This window comes from Sturnira hondurensis, unplaced genomic scaffold (genome assembly GCF_014824575.4).
Source record: "Sturnira hondurensis isolate 20B ecotype Veracruz unplaced genomic scaffold, ASM1482457v3 Scaffold0021795, whole genome shotgun sequence".
Lineage (NCBI taxonomy): Eukaryota > Metazoa > Chordata > Mammalia > Chiroptera > Phyllostomidae > Sturnira > Sturnira hondurensis.
The window spans coordinates 11,700,397-11,720,304 of NW_028094426.1; the positions used below are offsets into that span (position 1 = coordinate 11,700,397).

The window sequence follows — 19,908 nt, forward strand, 5'->3', positions numbered from 1 at the left end:
AAAGGAACATTCCATCTAAAACTACAGCCTTTGGAATTCAAAGACAAGGGCTGGGTTTTGAGCATTAGTCACTGCTGAGGTATGATTTGCTACGGAGGGCAGGGCTGAGATCCTCTCTCCAGCAAGGTCCTGAATTGTGATAGTAGAAAAGCCATTTGCCCTCTCCCTGGAAAGGCTGCTGGAACCAGGGAAGCAAGTGCAGTGAATACATGAACCCCTATGCAGTGTCATTTACAATAGCCAAGATTTAAAAGCAACCCAACTGGCCATCAGTAGGTGCGTGGACGAGAAAGCTATGGAACATACAGGAAGGACAAAGCAGGTTTACAGTTGTGCATATGGAAAATAAAACAATAATTAATCAATAATAATACAATAATAAACTCTGTGTTTTATGTATTCACAACTGTGAACCTACTGTTTTTAAAGGAGTTTTTTAATTTTTTAAGGCCTTATTTATTTTTATAGACAATGGAAGGAAGGAAAAAAAGAGAGGGAGAGAAAAATCAATGTGTGGTTGCCTCTCATGGACCTGCTGTGAGGGACCCGGCCCACAACCCAGGAATGTGCCCTAACTGGGAATCGAACCAGCGACATTTTGGTTTGTAGGCCCACACTCAGTCCACTGAGCTACGCCAGCCAGGGCCATGAACCTATTTTTGTTCTACCCTGCATATACAATGGAATATTAGTTGGCCATAAAAAATGGAACCTTACCATTTGCAACAGCATGGATGGACCTAGAGGGTATTATGCCCAGTGAAATGAGTCAGTCAGAGAAAGACAAATACCATGTGATTTCACTTATATGTTGAATCTAGAGAACAATATAAATGAACAAACAAAACAGAAGCAGACTCATAAACACATAGAACAGATTGATGGTTGCCAGAAGTGAGGAGGGTTGGGGGACTGGGTGGAAAAGGTGAAGAGATTAAGAACTATTAATAGTTCTTAATTCAGAGTTACAAAATAATCACAGTGATGTAAAGTACGGCATAGCAAATACAGACAATAATATTGTAACAACTGTGTATGATGCTGAGTGGATTCTTGAAATTTTAGCAGGAACACTTTGAAAAGTATGATTATCTAACCACTATGCTGTACACCTAAAAAAACTAGTACAAAACAATATTAAATATAAACTGTAGTTGAAAAAAATGTTTAAAGCACCATCTTTCCTGGAGCTAGAGATGTGTGACTCAGCTAGGAGGTATGGGGAAAGCCTCCCCCAAAAAGCAGAGGGGAATCTTTTTAACCCTGATGCTTAGGCAAGATGCAATGACTCAAGGCCTACAGTGCACCATTGTGGGGCAAAGTAGGCTCATGGTAACACCAGGCTCTTTGGAATTTTTTCATAAACAATGAATACAGGAACAAATGTAAAGGATACATGGACAATAACAAGCGGGGGGGTGGAAATGGGAGGGAGGTGGAGAGGGCTGGAGGGGTGGGCTGGGATGGGAGTAAAAGGCAGAAAACTACTTGAAAAACAATTAAAATAAAATTAAAAATTTAAAAAACAATGAACACAACCAACTTACAAGAACAAAATCATTTGCCACCACAAATGCCAAACAAAATCTATCTGATTCAAAGGCATAAAATATACTGAGTTTGTAGTTGAAAGTAGGAATAAATATGTACATTTTCTGAACCACAGGCTGAGCTAAATTTAACTCACTTATTTCCCTAAGCCTTAAACCAATTAGTGAGTTTAAGTATGTAAATTTAAAGACATACATTCTAGTGTGCCAGAACAGAATCTATTTTATACAAAATGAATCAGGCACTGAATGAAATATCAAAATTAATCAGGCTTAAACAGTACCCTGAGAATTCAACTCCAATTATATTACAGCAAAAGGAACTAAAGAACTCTTAATTTGCCAACAGAGTCGATGATGAAGATGATATGATGATGATACAGGTGATGGTGATGGTGATGATGAACGCGATCACGACTGACACTACGGTCCTTCCCGGTACTTGACTCCCGGGGTAATGACAACTGTCTATGTCCCCAGGGGACCTGGGCTCCCAGCCCAATGAGCTCCGTACCTTCTAGCTGGATAATCTACCTTCTCACTGGTGTGGGCTTTGAGAAACGGGTCGAGCTATGGGTCACAGGGGAAGATTAGGCCTCACATAGGGAAACAGAAGGTGGCTGGCTAACTTTTACAACTTAGTAATTATGAATTGTATTATTAGCATATGGGGCAGACATTATGCCTTGTGTGTGTGTGTGTGTGTGTGTCAGACCGGTATATAGGCATTGCTACCTGTGTACATGTTTGAATAACATAAATAATTAGCAACTTAAATTTACTGATTTTGTTGGTGTATGTTCTTTAAATCCCGACAGAGATGAAAATGTAGATTCCCACAGTGGGACCAGTGCAGTAAGTTATTTGTGTTGCTGTACAATATAGAAGGAAGAAGGAATAAAAATTCCATGTCCAGAGTGACAACGAAATTGGTGGGAAAGTGGAGGGGGCGTCGGGAGACGTACACCTGGAGCAGTAACCTGGCCCCTCTTTCTGGAGACGGTGAGGAAAATAAAGGGGTTTTATTCCAGCCAGGAGTCTGACAATGGTGCAGATTTCAGAGATGTGACAAGCCATGATCACTTGGCCACAAAGCCTGTTTTGTGCGGTTTCAGGTTTACTCATCCGTGAAACATGGGACTTCCTAGCCATTGTAAAGGAACAGACCAGGTGATCCCCGAGAGAATTTGTTGCTGATTCGGAAGCTGAAGAAAGAAAGAACTGTGCAGGCACTGGCTCCTTCTCCTTCCGCATTTCTGGCCTCAGTTCTCAGAGCCTGCCCTGCCTGCCCTGCAGCTTTGACTGCTCTGCATGGGGAACCTCCTCTAAGGGCCGAATCAGATCCACTTAGAAGAGCGTGGGTTCCTGCAGGCGCGGGACCTTCACTGTTTTCTCTCTAGCATCGCGGTTTGAGGCGGGGCCTCTATGTTAACCCGCATATTTAAAATGTCAGCCCACGTGGGAATGATTCCTTCCAGTTAGCCTGGCCCCACACTGGAGAGTTTAACTTGGATTCCGTTTCTCTCATTTCAGTTCTCTTCCCCTTGTCCTACTTTCCTCCGTGGCTGAGAGCTGTTTTTCCATTTCATTTTGCAGACATGTGAGGCATCTCACTCCCCCCCACCCCATGCTTCCACACATCTGGAAGAGCGATGTTCACATCTGGAGACCATTCTCATCTGGAAGATTTCTTTCAACATTTTTTTTTCTTTGAAACTCAATCCATGTAACCTCTTGTTCAAAAGGGCCTCTGAACTACTGGAATCATTTGCAGAGGCTCAGGAAAAAGTCTTTAGTTTTATCCCTACGTGGTGGAATTTATGACTCAACCCAAACCCAGCATTTTGTTTCTGATTGCTTTTTCTTTTCATGATAATTACTTTTCTGAGCTTCATGTTGCAAAGGACTTGAAGTCCTAAGCTAGATCACATGCAAAAGGAAGGTGGAAAAGGAGATATTCAGCAATCGCAACAGGAAGTTCAGTTCCTAGCTCTGTGAACTTGAACTAGTCACTTCCACATCAATAAAATTGGGGTCCATTTTTTAAAATGTGATTAATAACCCTGTTTTGTTACCCCATATGAATGTGCCAGAGTAAATCGAGATAACCTATTTGCTCACGCATGGTCCCACACGGGGGTAAGGTGAAGATTGAAGAAGAAAGGGGAGGGGCTCCTGTCAGGCTGAGACAGTCCCTGCATGGGCACACACCCCTCTCCAAAAGCCCAGGGAGACCCCAAGGCTGTGGCTCTGTGACGCTCGAATTTAAGGTGCTTAAAAATTACCTGGCCATTCTGACAACACGCAGGTTCTGGTCCAGCGGCTCTGGGGTGGGCTGAGGTTTGCGATTCTAACAAACTCCCAGGTGATACTTATGCTATTAGTCCCCAGACTGTATTTTGAGTAACGTGATACAAGGAAGTAGATCACCAAGCCGGAAAATTCCACCTCTGCTAGCAAAGGAATTTGTCATGTTTTCAGTGTCAAATCTCAATCTCAATCACAGTCAGAGGAAGGAGAGGCACAGAGAGAAATGAAATTCACATTCCTAAAATGCACAGACTTGTTCAGCTCAACTTTGACCCATTCCTGCCAGGAGGCGGGAGCCATGTGCCTCTTGGGTGTGAACGGAAAACTAATTGCCCTACTTCATCCCATTCCCTGCCTTCAAGTATTTCCTCTCACAGTCAGGTTCACACCTAGTAGAGAGAGTGCCACAGCTATGGATGGCTGTCTTTGACCTTCGGTAGGTTGCCCAACTCCCAGCCAGGAGGCTGCTATAAAAGGGAGAAACACCAATGCTTTTTCAGCTGGGCACTGCCAGCCAGCCTCTCTCGCCCCTGAGCTATGTTGCCTGGCAACCAGAGGGCAGGAGAAAGGCAAGGATGGAAGTAGGTAAGGAGGCAGGGAGGAAAAAACGGTAACCGGAGAGACTGGGATAAAGCCATCTGAGGCTCCTAGTCACACAGACACACACACCCAGCAGGGCAGAACGTTAACAAGCCTCAGAGGGAGAAGAGGAGTGGGTGTGAACCTAGAAAGCAGGAGGCCAGAAGTTTACATTCATTGTTTCCATTTTATTATTTTAAAAATATCAATACTAATAATAAAAGGACGAGGGAAAAATCCTACTTCTTAGATGAGCTGGCAAGGCAGGAGGAAAAAACTGAAAAACCTATAAAAGCCCAAGGGAACCATTAAAGGGTGTGGAGGGGGGTGGGGAGAAGTTGGTAAAAGTCCTGCACTAAAAGCTAAAACATGTCTTGAAAAGTGGCCAAAAAACAGTTTATCATAAGGTCTAAAAAGCTGAAATCAGACACCACCCAGGCGCGGGCTCCTACTGGCTCCCGAATGAGGCGGGAAAGGGAGGGGCCATGGGGCCCGCTCGCTGCCACCCACCTGCTGCCCCATCTGTGCTGTCACTGAGCAGGGACCACCCAGCCATCAGGAGGGCAACGGACGACAGACAGCAGTCCAGGGAGGCGGCTAAAGGGGCAGGGAGAGTTTTGACCCCAGTCACAGTTCTGGAACTTCCGTTTCCCCGCGTGTTGAAAGCCTTAACCCAGGCCTGTAAGAGTCTCTCAAACGGCTGTAACTGCCTCTGCTCTGGCCTCCAAGCCTCACTCCGAACTGCCATGAGGATGAGGCTTCTAAAACACAGATGGCATCGCGCTGCTCAGAATTTTTTGTCATTCCTCGTTGCCAGTGAAAGAAATCACGCAGTCCTTAGCGTGGCGTTCGACACTTTCCACAGCCTGGCCCTGGTCTACTGTTCCGGAGTTGTCTCCAGCTACTCCTACCACCACCCAACCACCCCACCGTCAAGTCAGCTGAACCATACTGATCTCCGCCACACCATGAACTTTTCCTCTTCCATGCCTTTGCGCATTGCTATAATTCCTCATTTGGTTTATCTTCCAAACAAGCCCTATTTATAACTTTGAAAATACACAGAAATGACATTTAAATTTTTCAAATACTGTGAGCACATGATTTATGTTTTTTTAAAGGTGAGGAAGACTGAACATGCAAAGAAATAACCTCTCTCTTGCCTTCCTCATCCTCCTGCCTATGTCTTCTTCCTCAACTAAATCACCTTTCATTCCTTAACTCTTCTCTCCTGGTGGTTACTTTCCTTCTTCTAGGAACTGTTTTTTTTTTTTTATTTCTCTGAAGTTATTTCTTAATTTAGCAATTTTACATAGCCTTTTTTTTTGCCATTCTAATAAATGAGTGGTTTGCACACACAGAACGTACTACTCTTTCTATTTTCCCATGGAAACCTTTAATCACATTAAGACAAGTTACAAGAAACAAACAACATATGATAAGGAATAAGAGTTCAGGCTGAGAAGGCATTCTGGCTGGGCCCCAATCGCTAACCTACTACTTCCCACCTTTGTGATCTCGGTCAGTGCACCTACACTCTCTGTGCCTATGACATCTTCACAAACACAAAGTAGTGCTTCCTCCGGCTGTAATGTCTGCGCTGAGCTCTCACTAGACCTGTGGCAAGACTGTCGTCTGTGTCTCTCTCCACCCCTGTCTGAGGTGGAGATACTGCTTCCAGAACCCTACGTTCCACCCTAGCTTATTTTACTCCCTCATCTTGCAGGAGCGTGTTCTCAAACGACCTCCTTAAAAACATGTGTAGACCTGAAACTAATATAATATTGTATGTCAGCTGTAATTGGAAAAGAATTTAATTTTTTTAAATGTAGACAATTAAGCACCTCACCTGTCTGAAAATGTCTTTTCTTCTGATTTCAAAATGCACAGTTATTTTTGCTCGATATAGAATCCTCGTGGAAAGTCATTTTTTCATCCTAATTTGAAGCATTTCTTTACTGCCTTTCAGCATCTAGTGTTGTTCTTACAAGTCTTATCCCCAGTCGTCTTAATTAGATTTTTCTTCTTGTTTAATTTATGGAGAATCTTTATAAATGTCTCCGAGGACACAAATTCATTTTACTCAAGCTCCTTATTTACCCTGAATTATCTCTTCTTTTCTTATTTGATCATTACTCTATTTCACAGTGTTTCTGATTCATGTAGCACAATTCTCTCCAATATCTAGTCACTGGGAGGATTAGCAAAACTGACCGTAAATTCAGTGTACACCAGTGGGCATTGTTGACTGTTGGGCTCCATTTCAGGGTGAGAGGAAATGAGGGCCAAATGTGGCATTAACTCCCACACTAGGAACCGCTTGTTCAATTCCTTTAGAGAGGAACAACCCTTCCCCCTTGACATCTGGATGTTTCTCTGAGCTTGTTACTTCCCTCTTGCCCAGCATCAAATCTACAGTTCTTTTTTTTTTAAAGAAGACTTTTTTTTAAGATTTTATTTATTTATGTTTAGAGGGGAAGAGAAGGAGAGAAATATCAATGTATGGTTGCTTCTCATGAGTCCCCTGCTGGGAACTGGCCTGCAACCCAGGCATGTGCCCTCACTGGGAATCGAACCTCGATCTTGTGGTTCGCACACCTGCGCTCAATCCACTGAGCTACACCAGTCAGGGCAAATCTACAGTTCTGAATACTGAGCCCGTTCAGGATTCTGCAATAAAAACCACCCTTGACAGCTACCTGCAGTGTTTCTGTTCTTCACAGCATCTTCCTCTGTCTCTCTCACTTCATCAGCCCTCAGTCCCTCTTGCTTCCTATAATCCATTTATCACAGCATCGCTTAACTTCTGAAGACCCTCTCCACATTCTCTTCATTGTTGAAGTATATAGTCATTTTATTTCCTTTGCTGTCATATCATTAGAGTTCAAAAGGTAAAGACTAATAAAATGTATTCCAAGAAACCGAAAACAAAAGGACAATTCTAAAAGTTTTCAGAGAGAAGTCATAGGTCCCCTGAAAAAGAATAAGAGTTCTTAATACCAACAATGGGTGCCAGCCAAGAGAATAATTTTTGCATTATTGAAAGACAAGAACTTTCAACTTAGAACTTTAACACTGATTAAACTATCTTTAAAATTTGAGGCAAATTAATGATATTTCATATGTAAACCCCTTTCAATAGTCTTTAGAAGAAGTACTCCAGTAAGAAGAGAAATAAATACAAAAGAAAATTATAAGACTTATGTTAATTAAGAATAAGTAAATATTCTATAAACTTTAATTGTTTCTAAAAAGAAACAAAACAATGAAAGTTAAGACACAGAATAGAGCAGCAGAATTTAAAAGACTTATGAAGTGTTACATAGCATGGATAAGTGGGAAGATCCATTCCTAGACATATTAGAGTGAGTTTACAAAGTGCCAAAACTGGCAAAGAATGAAGTGAAAACTTGCATAGATAAATAACCACTATGGAAATTAAAATGTCAATCACTTTATGAGATTAACAAGTATGACCTTGATCCCAAAACTGGGTAAGAACAACACACTCAAAAATTACATTATCTACAAGATAATTTTTATGTCTCACATATACAAGAAACTCTTGTAAATCAACATGAAAAGTTTTGAAAAACCAAAAGAAAAGTGAACAAAGCATGAAATACACAATTAGGGAATGGATACCAAGTATGAGATAATGTATTTCTAAGAAGAACTAGAAATCAGAGAAATACAAATTTTAGAACAGTGACCTACTACCTACTACTTTATACACATGCAATATACAGTGATCAGAAAGTGGAATAATAGCAAGTGATGGAAAAGATTTAGGGAAATAACTTGTTCGTGCATTTCTGGGGCAGCCTTAAACTGGCACGTCCTTTCTAGGAAGGAACCAGGGAGTATTGGGTGAGAATTAAATATTCATATACCTTATGTCACACCAGCAATCCCCCATGCTGGGTCTGTGCCTGGAGAGGCTCTTACGGAGGTCCACAGGCGCACAAGCACAAGAGGACTTGTTCTGTCATTACAGACTGTCCTATGTGAGAAAGCGATCTGCAGCTGGAGTCGGGGGAGGAGACAAAGGAGTGGGCAGAAGCAAAATGGGAGTAAAGATCGGGAATGAAAGGGAAAAACAAATGAGCAAAATGAAACCAGAATGCAACCTTGCACAGCCTGTTAATGAACTAAGGGATGTGTTTAACTCAGTTCTCCGTGTGTCTGCCATTCCACAAACCAAAAACCACAGTGTACGAGTAGCTACTCACCACCTGGTGTCCTACTGTGGGTCAAGCACTCGGGGTAAAAAAAGAAATGAGCAGCTGCTGCCAGACTGCTTCACTTTGCTTGATCAAAGAGGTGAGCTGTGGACTGGGTAGGCCCCTCCCTTTCCTGACATTCAGCAGTCTCCTGCCCCTCACCCCTCCATTCATCTGGCCTCGAGGAAAAGGAGAAGGTCTCGCCCCTATAAACAAACCTTCCCTGACCCTCAGTAGGCTCCAGGCTTAGTGTTTCCCACCCATACCTCATTTTCTTCCACAGAACCCTTGTAGAGTTGGTTGTTCAACCCCTAAGTAACCTTGCCCACTTCACCTGAAGTCACATTAAACTAGTGTTGACACTTGTCCCTTGTACTCACCAGAGTGTCAATGCAACCATCTCACGGGCCCCAGACCCTTGTGGAGAAGAAGGGCTAAGGAACCAGATGGAGGCAAGATCCTGTGTTTACAGGGGAAATGTATTATTTTTGCGGCAATTATTTCTGCACCCTTCTAGATCAACCTGGACACCTGGGAAAAGAAGGTCCCACTTCTCACAGGTGAGGACCACAACGGGCTTCTTGAAGTGACATAGAGAGAAGGCAGCACAGAGGTGAACTCTAAGAGCCGGTGAAGTTACAAGCAACAGACTTTTTTTTCCCCTGGGGACATTGCTGGTCCCAAATTAGAACGAAATCCTCAGTTTTTCTATTTCCCCTAGATCCCTATTCCATGGATCGTGCCACATGCACCTGGTCCCCTGACTCGGACACACGCTGCACCGCCTCCCCACCTCCTTCAACCCACTCGGCATGGGGGCCCTCAGTTTTGACTTCTCAAACCTCACCAAACCACAAGGTGCCCTTAAATCCTGTTCAGCTTGCTTGTTCTCAGCTACCAAATAAATAGGCCATCAGCTATACTCATTAAGTTTACCCTGTGGACAAAGCAGCCACCTGAGACCTTATCAAGAAAAACTACAGAAATGGAAGTTACAGGCCCTGCCCTTAAGGAATGTGAATTCAGGTCTGTGGGTCACCTGTTAAGCATAAACCATTATTCTCAGCCCTTCTAAATAGCACATTTCTTTATTTACCTTCACAATGACCTCAGCAGTTAAAGCCCCAGTTTCTCCGTTTTCCAAGTGAGTAAACCAAACCTCTCAGAGGCTGAGGAATGTGCCTCAAGTAACAGCTGGTAAGTGACAAGTTCAGGACTTCTGACCCTCAAGCCCAGGCACTTTTCACAGCACCATCATTGCATTAGAAAGAATGTGTCCTGCATAGAAATACAGAGCACTTTGCCCTGAAATAGACTCAGAGTATTTTCAAAATGGCATGTCGACAAGAACACATGCATGTTAAACTCTGAGCTCGTGTGTTCTGGTCTCTTTGTGGGAAGGAAGGGTTTAACAGCAAAAGATCCCTAAAGGGGGCAACTTCTGAATCTGGTTAAAAGAACAGAGGGCAGTAGGTTGTCAGGGGAGAGAAAATAAAGTTGGAATAAGCACCTTCTCTTAAGGTTGCTCAGACATTCCTCCTGTCGTGGATCGAATTTTCCACTCTGTCTCCCAGAGTGGGAGGGATCGTGATGCAACGCAGCAGGCTGGATCCAGGGTAGAGGGCACGAAAAATATTTCTAGGGATGAAGTAGTTAAATACCAAACTATTTCCCTAAAGGAAGTGGTGAAATGTAGTCCCCCCCCCCGCCCCCAGATGGTTTTGGCTTACTCCTGTTGGAGACGGGAGATGGAATACATTAGCTCTGGAAATCTCGTCTGAAAATGGCAGTTCCACAGCTCTAAGATAACTTTGTTATGCTCATGTAAAAAGGGTATAATAACTAACTATTACTCAACCTCAGACCCTCCCAGAGAGCTACTTGCAAAGACTTTTCTCACCTTTTCTTTCTGGTTCCCATACTCCAACAAGCACGAACCAGAAAGGGCCTGAGTCACCAGGTCACGTGACTGAAAGTGCACACGGGGCCTCTCCACACTTGGCACGGCCTCATGAAACCAAAATCACCCATGCCCTGCAAGCTGAGTAGAACTAGGCAGCTACAGGTTTGTGTCAGGAAACATCCCTGGCTGCCTTCCCGCCATCTGAGCTTAGAGAAATTCCTACTTGGAAATTATTCATTCCAAGACCCAAGGGCCTGGCTATTGGTAGCCATGTAACTTCCACGTTCACATTTGGGGTCTACTGGATGTTGCTGACCCAGGATCCCCGAGGGAAAGCACAGCGCCACTCCCTGTGTTAGCCTCCCTTCACTGATTTTCACAGACAAGGACGTTTCAGCCAGTCAGTCAGCTGATTAGTTGGATAGTTAGCTGGCTAATTGGTTGGTTCGTTTGTCAGTTTTGCAAATAGCGCAAGGGCAAAACATGTCTCCAAGAAAATGACGTTTCACAGATCAGTGAATGATTTCACTGCTCCTGCAGGAAATCAGAAAAGGCCTGAAGCAGGAAGTCCACATGAAGGAACGTTTCTCTTCCTGCTCTAATGATTTCTCTTTTCCTAAGAATCATGGACTCAGACACTAAGTTTAGTCAGACCTTAAGAATCCCCTAGTGCAACCTCATCTTCCAGGAAAGGAAGCCCAAGCCCAGAGAGATGAAGTGACTAGCCCAGGGTCACACAGCTGGTCAGTGCCCTTCCCCTGGGAGGGGACCAGCACACGTTCACGGTGAGGGCGGAGGACATAGGCCATACCCCTCTTGTGTTTAAGTAACCGGGTTTGTCTAGGACCCACAAGTGTAGTTTTAGACGTTTCTCTCTCCTGTTTGTGCCCCAACCACCACCACCATCACCAAACGCACACATCAATTGACTGCCCTACTGCTTCTAAGAGTTCACTAAGACTTTAATTTCCACAAAAAGATTTTAAGTGTATAGGCACCATCGGTTCCTTCAGCAGAACTGGGAATGGCTTCCTGACCCACAGGAGGAGGTGACTATCCTCCAAGAGCTCAAGCTGGTGGCCCATACAGGCATTTGGCCGCCTGGGTTTGTCCTGGACCCTTTTTTCCCCCATTCTTCCCTCCCGATTCCCAGAATCCACCTCTTCACCACTAAACTGAACCAGTCGATTGTAAACGATGTGGATGGTTGAAAGAGCCAGGGGTTTACAAACCAAAAAGCCTAGATGTGCATTAGCACCATGGCCTCACTTAAGATACTTAATGATTGGCATCTGCAATTGGCAACAGTAATGCCAGGGTGCCATGAACGTGAAATGAGATCATATTTTGGGAAAGCCCTTTCGAAATTGTTGAGAGGAAATGTGAGGGATTCTTGCGACTGCCTCCAAACTGCCCAGTGCCTGACCATGCGGTGGAGTTCGCAGCCCAAGGGAAGGGTGTTGGCAGCTGGGCTGGGCCTGAGGCAGGGTTAGAGACTAGAAGTGCAGTGTCCTCCACCTGTGTACACAGGAAAAGAGCCTCTTCCCACATTGCTCAGAGGCGCCCGGCTGGGGCAGTCCTGCCAGGGCCAGCTGTGACACCATCCCAGAATGCACTGCGGGGGCTGCTCTGGGTCAGCCCCTGCGGTGGCCTTTTTTCTTTCTTTTTTCTTTTTTTTTCTTTTTTAGTTCTCATGGCTTCTGGAGCATTTTAAAGAGGCTGTGTCACTACTGGCCTGGCAGACAAGCAAGGCACCTTAGGGCAACAACTCATTTTTACCCCAGTCTGAGCTTGGGCAAGAGGAGAAGGTAGGGGACCTGAACGCCTAGAGCAATTTGCTGTTTACTCCCTGTCATTTAGGCACTCAGTTTCCCTTCTCACTCCAGTGTCTTCAGCGGTCTTGACAAGAAATGATAATCTCCTATGGACTAAGATTGTCGCCAGACCTTCCCTTTCCATCTCTAAAGACTTTGTTCCTTACAGAAAGAGCATCCTCTTTTACGGTAAGAAACCACGCCCACTATTTCCTCCCTCTTCCCCAGCCCTCCTCCCTGGGTGAGCCTGCCTGCCTCCCTCCGGCCGCCCCTTCCCTGGCTCTCCACAGACTTGTCTCTTCCGTCTGGGAGCTCGTTCAGACTTCTGATCATTTGAAAAATGCTCCTCGGCGTTACTTTCACTATTTACAATCTTATTTTTTTCCATTGCCACACTTCTTAAATCGGTGGCCTTAAATTCGTCTCTTTTCTTTTCCCGAAAACAGTATTTTTCCCCACTTCACGCTCTATTGGAACTTTACTCCCAAAGGTCACCAAGGACTTGCCTAAAGGTCAATAGCTAGCTTTTGGTCCTCATTCTTCCTCTGCAGTATTAGTGTTCCCCTCAGTGTAGTTCTCTCCTCCCAGCATCTGTGGCAGAACACCCCCACCTCTCCACCCCCCACCCCTGACACCTCCCCTGTTTCTCTGCCTGCTGCCACGCCCTTTGTCAGGAGAATGAGTCTGCTTACTTGAGTCTGTTTACTAAATTTCACTTTTTGATGTTTTTTAGTTCCTGAGTTAGTTGAGAAAAGAATTGTCAATATACATATGAGCTAAATAATTTTGAAATCCTCCCTGGGCAACTGGTACTCATTACTTCGAAGACACTATAACTCAGAAAATGGGAGAATTCATTTAAGTAATACAGAATTGAACAGAAAGGGGGAAAAATAGAAGTGGTGGTGGGTAAGTACTCAAGCAGCAGTTGACTGAATGCTAACAGCTTCCCCAAGTGATCAAGACACAAATGTTCACATGCTGAACTCTAACTCCCTGAACATCTGCTCAGGAACCCTCACAGGCCACCCACAGAAAACAAGAGGGTTGTTTTTTCCTCTCCCCAGGGATGGGAGTGGAAGACTTTGGATAATAGCTTCTTAATGCAAGAAGACATAAAATAGAACAAAAACTCGGATTTGGGGTAGAGTGAATTAATGATCATTTATAGTGTATATGAATTGTGGGTAAAAATGGTGAAAGGCAGATCAAGTGAGATTATTTGAGGAGGCTTGTGATTTGCTTACACTCTGCCCTTCTCTGTGTAGGGCTGCAGAGACTCAAATGGCAACTGTCTACATGCATGAATGTGTAGAAAGAGGTAAGAAAGAAAAGACAAGACGAGGGTGGGGGAAGGAAGGGAAAGAGATGGGGAGGGACTTAAGTGAAGTATACTTCGTTTGTAGAATAGGGTTCCTGAATGAGGGAAAAGGGCAGAATATCGGTCACCATTTGATGAAATTAAGAACATTTATTGAGTATTTGCTCTGTACTAAACCGCACTAGGCATGAAGGAGTGTCACAAAATAACCAGGGAATTAGATCTCTGCATAAGGTATAACCCTGTGGTCTTCCCACCACCACATGTCCAGAGAGGATGGTCCAGTTCTTACCCCTCACAAAGCAGGAATCCCAACCAGGATGAAGCCCAGACCAATTCTCGGACCCCTTTGAACAAGAACAATTTCGAGGAGCCTCTGAAAGCAGGAATAATTCCAGAATTTATCTGGAGTTAGCAGAGCTGCCCTTAATCGTGAGTTATTGTCAGCTCATCTATCAGTGCTCTCTGCGTATTTCCAGGATTCCCTCTGTCTTCTAATTAACTTCTAAACAGGCTGTAGGGGAGCTTCTAGGAATGACCCAAACCAGAACAAGGTGTTGTGGGAGAGTGTGTAAAGCATTATTTGTGTCTAGGTGGGTTATTTGGAGTAGGTTACTCTCCACCCCAAGAAAGAACACTGTTGCTATGAGTTAAGGGAAACCCTAGTGTCTGGGGCTGAAGACACAAGGACAGGGGTCAGCAGGAAGCCTAGAGAACTCAGATTTAAGAGCCAGTTACTAGCTGGATGCTCCTGAGGGAATTGTTCAAGCTTTCATTGTCTTTTGTTTTCTCAGCCTTCCAATGATGGCAACATTTCCTATGTCACAGGGTCACACTGATGATTCAATGAGATAAGATACCCTATCATTCAGGGAATGTCTAATACAGATGTTCGTTAGTATTTATAAAATCATGAGACATCTGGATAGGTGAGAGAATAGTTTTCTGGACAGCTGAGAGTGTAAGGGTGAGAGACTAACCTTCTCCTAAGAGAGTTTCAGGAGATAAAGGAAGGGCTACACTCAGGGTGTTGAAAGGAAACATTCAGGCCAATGGCAGAAATCCCCCCAATAATCAAATCCAGCTCTTTAACTTGTGAACCTGAGACTCTAATAATTGTATTAACCTAAACCCTACATGCTCTGTGTGATAGAATCATAACCAACTAACACCAGAAGGCAGCCTGAAATTTATTGCTGTCAAGGGCTTTAGAGGCTGGGAGTGTTGTGTTCCAGAAGCCATACAAACCGGGAGGGAGGAACTGGCCACTTACAGCCAACTGGCTACAATTCTACCACACCCTCATCTCCATCCTGTTTGGGACAGCGCTCTGGGGCCTGCCTGAGGCCGCACCAGATTCCGCGTAAATCAGGGTGCAAAGTGCCTTGCCCTGGACAATCACCAGGGAGACTCAGTGTTTCTTCTTGGGTCCCAGTCCTGGGTTTCTTTCCCTTGTCTTTGTTAATTTTGTGATTTACCTTGTGGCATTTGTAGAGCCCACATAATAAAGCTGTGAGGAAATGAATGCCAGATTGAAAAACAGAGCTGCAGAACTGAGCTAAAATTTAAGTGGTCCTTTGGTTCTCATACCCAGCAAATCCTAGAATTACCAGCTTATTGTCCCTTATATGTATTTGCTTCTTCCTGTCAACAAAAAGCCAATGGGGAAACATAGTCCCAAAAACTTACTTCTATTTTGCAGACAGTTGCAAAATAGAAGGACCCTATAGAAATGTTTGAGCAACGAAAAAGCAGGGGCTATGAATAAGCAAACTGCCATTAGCTTTGAACAATTAATCCAGGCCAAAACCAAAAAGATAATATTTAATATTTAAATAGTATGTTAAGGTTTATAAAATGTTTTATACCAATTTCTCCATTTGATAGTAAAAGCTACACTGTGAGGCATGTATTTCTGGTAGGCAGCTCCCAAGATGGCCCCAAATGATTATGGCCCTCGGGGGTGTTCTTGCCTTTCAGCAGCCCCTCCCACATCGCATAGGACTGACCCACACAGCCAACAGAATATTGCAGAAGTGATAGAGTGCAGCCTCCATGGGTAGCTCGTAAAACAGATTGCAGCTTTCACCTTACTTACTCTACTTAATAAGTGATTCTACTTAATAAGTAAGGTGAAAGGCGTCACTCTCTCTGGGAGAAGCAGCTGTCATCTTATGAAGACACTCAACAGCTGTGATGATTAATTTTATTTTACCTTGACAGGACTACATGGGATGCCCACACAGCTGCTAAAGCATTATTTCTGGGTGTGTCTGTAAGAGTGTCTCTGCAATACACAAGCAAAAAATAGAAAGAAAGGTAGAGAAACATCAGTGTGTGGTTGCCTCTCACGTGCCCCCAACTGGTGACCTGGCCGGCAACCCAGGCATATACCCTGACTGGGAATCAAACCATTGACCCTTTGGTTTGCAGGCTGTTGCTCAATCCACTGAGCTACGCCAGCCAGGGCTGATGGTTTTTAGTATATTCACATATGTGTGTAACTGTCACCACAGTCTTTCTTCAAAAGAAATCCCTTATTTTTTAGCTACCTACCTATCATTCCATATTCCCCAGTCCTAAGCAACTACTAACCTACTTTCTGTTTCTAGAGATTAGCCTCTTCTGGACCTTTTATATAAATTTAATCATATAATGTGTGGTCTTTTGGTACTGCCTTCCTTCATGTAGCATAATGTTTTCAAGGTTCATTTATGTTGTGGCATATACCAGTACTTTATTCATTTTATGGATGAATTACATTCTAGGTCATGGACGTTTGGGTTGTTTTCAACTTTTTTCTATTATGAATAGTGTCTGTTATAATTATTCATATTTAGCTGTTTGTATGAACATATTTTTATTTCTCTTTGGTATATATTTAGGAGTGGAATTGTTTGGTTATATGATAACTGTATTTAATCATTTGTGGAACTACCAGACTGTTTTCCAAAGGAGCTCTACCATTTTATACTTCTACCAGCAGCATATAAAGGCTATGATCTCGCTACATACTCACCAACCCTTACTATATATGCCTTTTTGATTCTCACGATCCTAGTGGGTGTGAAATGGTATCTCACTGTGGTTTTGATTTGCATTTTTTTGATGACTAATGATGTTGAACATCTCTTCATGTGTTTAGTGGCCATTTGTGTATCTTCTTTGGAAAAACAACTGTTCAGGTACTTGGCCCATTTTTTAACTGGGTTATTTGTTTTTTAATATTGAGTTATAGGTTTTTCTCTACTCTAGATATAAGGCTCTTAACACATTTATGATTTCTATGTTTTCTTCCATTCTGTGCGTTGTCTTCCCACTTTCTTGGCAGTGTTTTTTGAAACACAATGTATTTTAATTTTAATAAATTTCAATCTAACCATTTTTCTTTTGTAGGTTATGCTTTTGATGTCATATCTAAGAATCCATTGCCAAATTTTATGTTTTTATTTTATTTTTTTAATTTATTATTTTTACACGGTTACTTATGCGGCTCCTACACCAAAGACATCATATTCAAAGGCAGGAAAGGGCTGCAAAGTATTTAGTTTACGCCTTTCTTGACACCACATTCACTAGTTTCAAAAAGTGAATGGGCAACACAAAGGCAACCCATTGCCAAATTTTAGATCATAAAGATTTACCTATGCTAGGAGTTTTACAATGTAAACTCTTATCATTAAGTCTTTGATCTTTTTTGAGTGAATTTTTGTATGTGCCGTGAGATTATCCAACTTCATTCTTTCGTGTGTGAATATGCAGTTTTCTCAGCCCCGTTTATTGGAAAGACTATTCTCTTCCCCATGGAAGAGTCTTGGGAAGACTCGGTTGACTGCAGACACAGACTTACTTCCACACTCGCTTCTGTTCTAGTGATCACAATGCCTATTGTTACGTCAGCACCACACTGTCCTCACTGCTATTGTTTTTAATCAGTTTTTAAATTGAGCAGTAGGAAGCCCTGGCTGGTGTAGCTCAGTGGATTGAGCACGGGCCTGCAAACCAGGCGATCGTGGTTTGATTCCCAGTCAGGGCACATTCTTGGGTTGCAGGCCAGTTCCTGGCAGGGGCCAGTTCCCAGCAGGGGATGCACGAGAAGCAACCATATACTCATGTTTCTCTTCCTCTCTCCTTCCCTTCCCCTCTAAAGATAAATAAATAAAATATTAAAAAAATAAAAATAAAAAAAATAAATTGAGCAGTAGGAGTAGTCCAAATTTCTTCTTCTTTCTCAAAATTATTTGTCTCTTCTGGGTCCCTGTAATTTTATGTGAATTTCTTGCCTAAAAAGCCAGCTGAGATTCTGATAGGGATTCTATTGAATCTGTAGATAAATTTGAGGAATATTGACATTTTAACAGTATTAAGTTTCCTGATCTATGAACATGGGATGATTTCTCTTTATTTGGATCTTAATTTATTTCAAAAATGTTTTGTAGTTTTCAGAACATAACTTTTGCACTTCTTTTGTTGAATGTATTCTTAAGTATTTTATTTTTTAACAATGTAAATATAATTATCTTAATTTTATTTTCAGATTGTTTATTGCAAGTATCATCTGAAACCTAGCTGAACTCACTTATCAGTTATAAAAGTTTTTTTGTAGAGTCCTTAGGATTATCTGTATATATAAGATCATGTCATCTAAAAGTACAAACAGTTTTACTGCTTCATTTCCAATCTGGATGACTTTTTTTTTTGAAGAAAAAAGATTTTTTTAATTTTTATTTTTATTTAATTCTTGTTTAAGTACAATTTTCTGTCTTATATTCCCAGCCCTGCCCCCACTCAGTGCTCCCCACCTCCCTCCCATTTCCGCCCCCCACCTTAGTTACTGTCCATGTGTCCTTTATACTTGTTCATATGAGTCCATCCCCTTTTCCCCTATGATTCTCTCCCCTCTCCCCTCTGGACCCTGTCAGCCTGTTCCGTATTTGAGTGTCCTTGGTGATATTTTGCTTGCTTGTTTGTTTTGTTGTTTAGATTCCTGTTAAAGGTGAGATCATATTGTATTTGTCTTTCAACACCTGGCTTATTTCACTCAGCATAATGCTTTCCAGTTCCATCCATGATGTTGCAAAGGGTAGGAGCTCCTTCTTCCTTTCTGCAGCATAGAATTTCACTGTGTAAATGTACCATAGCTTTTTGATCCAGTCATTTACCGATGGGCATCTAGGTTGCTTCCAACTCTTGGCTATTGTAAATTGTGCTGCTATGAACATCGAGGTGCATAGGCTCTTTTGGATTGGTGTTTCAGGGTTCTTAGGATATACTCCTAACAGTGGTTTTGCTGGATCAAAAGGCACATTCATTTTTAGTTTTCTTAGAAAATTCCATACTGTTTTCCATAGTGGTTGTACCAGTCTGCAATCCCACCAACAGTGAACTAGGGTCCCCTTTTCCCCACAACCTCTCCAGCATTTGTTGTTTATTTCTTTGTTTATGATAGCCATTCTGACTGGTGTAAAGTGGTATCTCATTGTGGTTTTAATTTGCATCTCTCTGATAGCTAGCGATATCGAGCATCTTTTCATGTGTCTCTGGATCCTCTCTATGTCCTCCTTGGAGAAATGTCTGTCCAAGTCCTTTGCCCATACAAAGTCACTATCCAGAAATCAAAGGCATTTCTGTATACCAACAATGAAACAGCAAAAGCAGAAATCAAGAAAATAATCCCATTCGATATAGCAAAAACAAAAATAAAATATCTGGGAATAAACCTAACCAAGGAGGTTAAAGACCTATATACAGAAAACTACACAACACTGAAGAAAGAAATCAAGGAAGACACAAACAAATGGAAACATATACCGTGTTCATGGATTGGAAGAATTAATATCATCAAATTGTCCATACTACCCAAAGCAATTTACAGATTCAATGCAATACCTATTAAAGCACCAATGGCATATTTCACAGACATAGAACAAACACTTCAAAAATTTATATGGAACCATAAAAGACCCCCGAATAGCAGCTGCAATGTTGAGAAAGAAGAACAAAGTAGGAGGGATCACAATACCTGATATCAAACTGTATTACAAGGCCACTGTAATCAAAACAGCCTGGTACTGGCATAAAAACAGGCACATAGACCAATGAAATAGAACAGAGAGCCTAGAGATAAACCCAGCTCTCTACAATCAATTAATATTCGACAAAGGGGGCAGTAACATAAAATGGGGTAAAGATAGCCTTTTCAACAAAT

The 19,908-nt window shown here is 42.6% G+C and overlaps 1 non-coding gene across 1 annotated transcript; it reads right to left on the bottom strand.

Annotated features, from left to right (window-relative positions):
• Window positions 1-17,176: 17,176 nt before the first annotated feature.
• Window positions 17,177-17,310, bottom strand: LOC118978521 (small nucleolar RNA SNORA13). The gene has a single exon (XR_005064735.1). It is a non-coding gene; the product is annotated as a small nucleolar RNA SNORA13 (small nucleolar RNA).
• Between the last annotated feature and the right edge of the window lie 2,598 nt (window positions 17,311-19,908).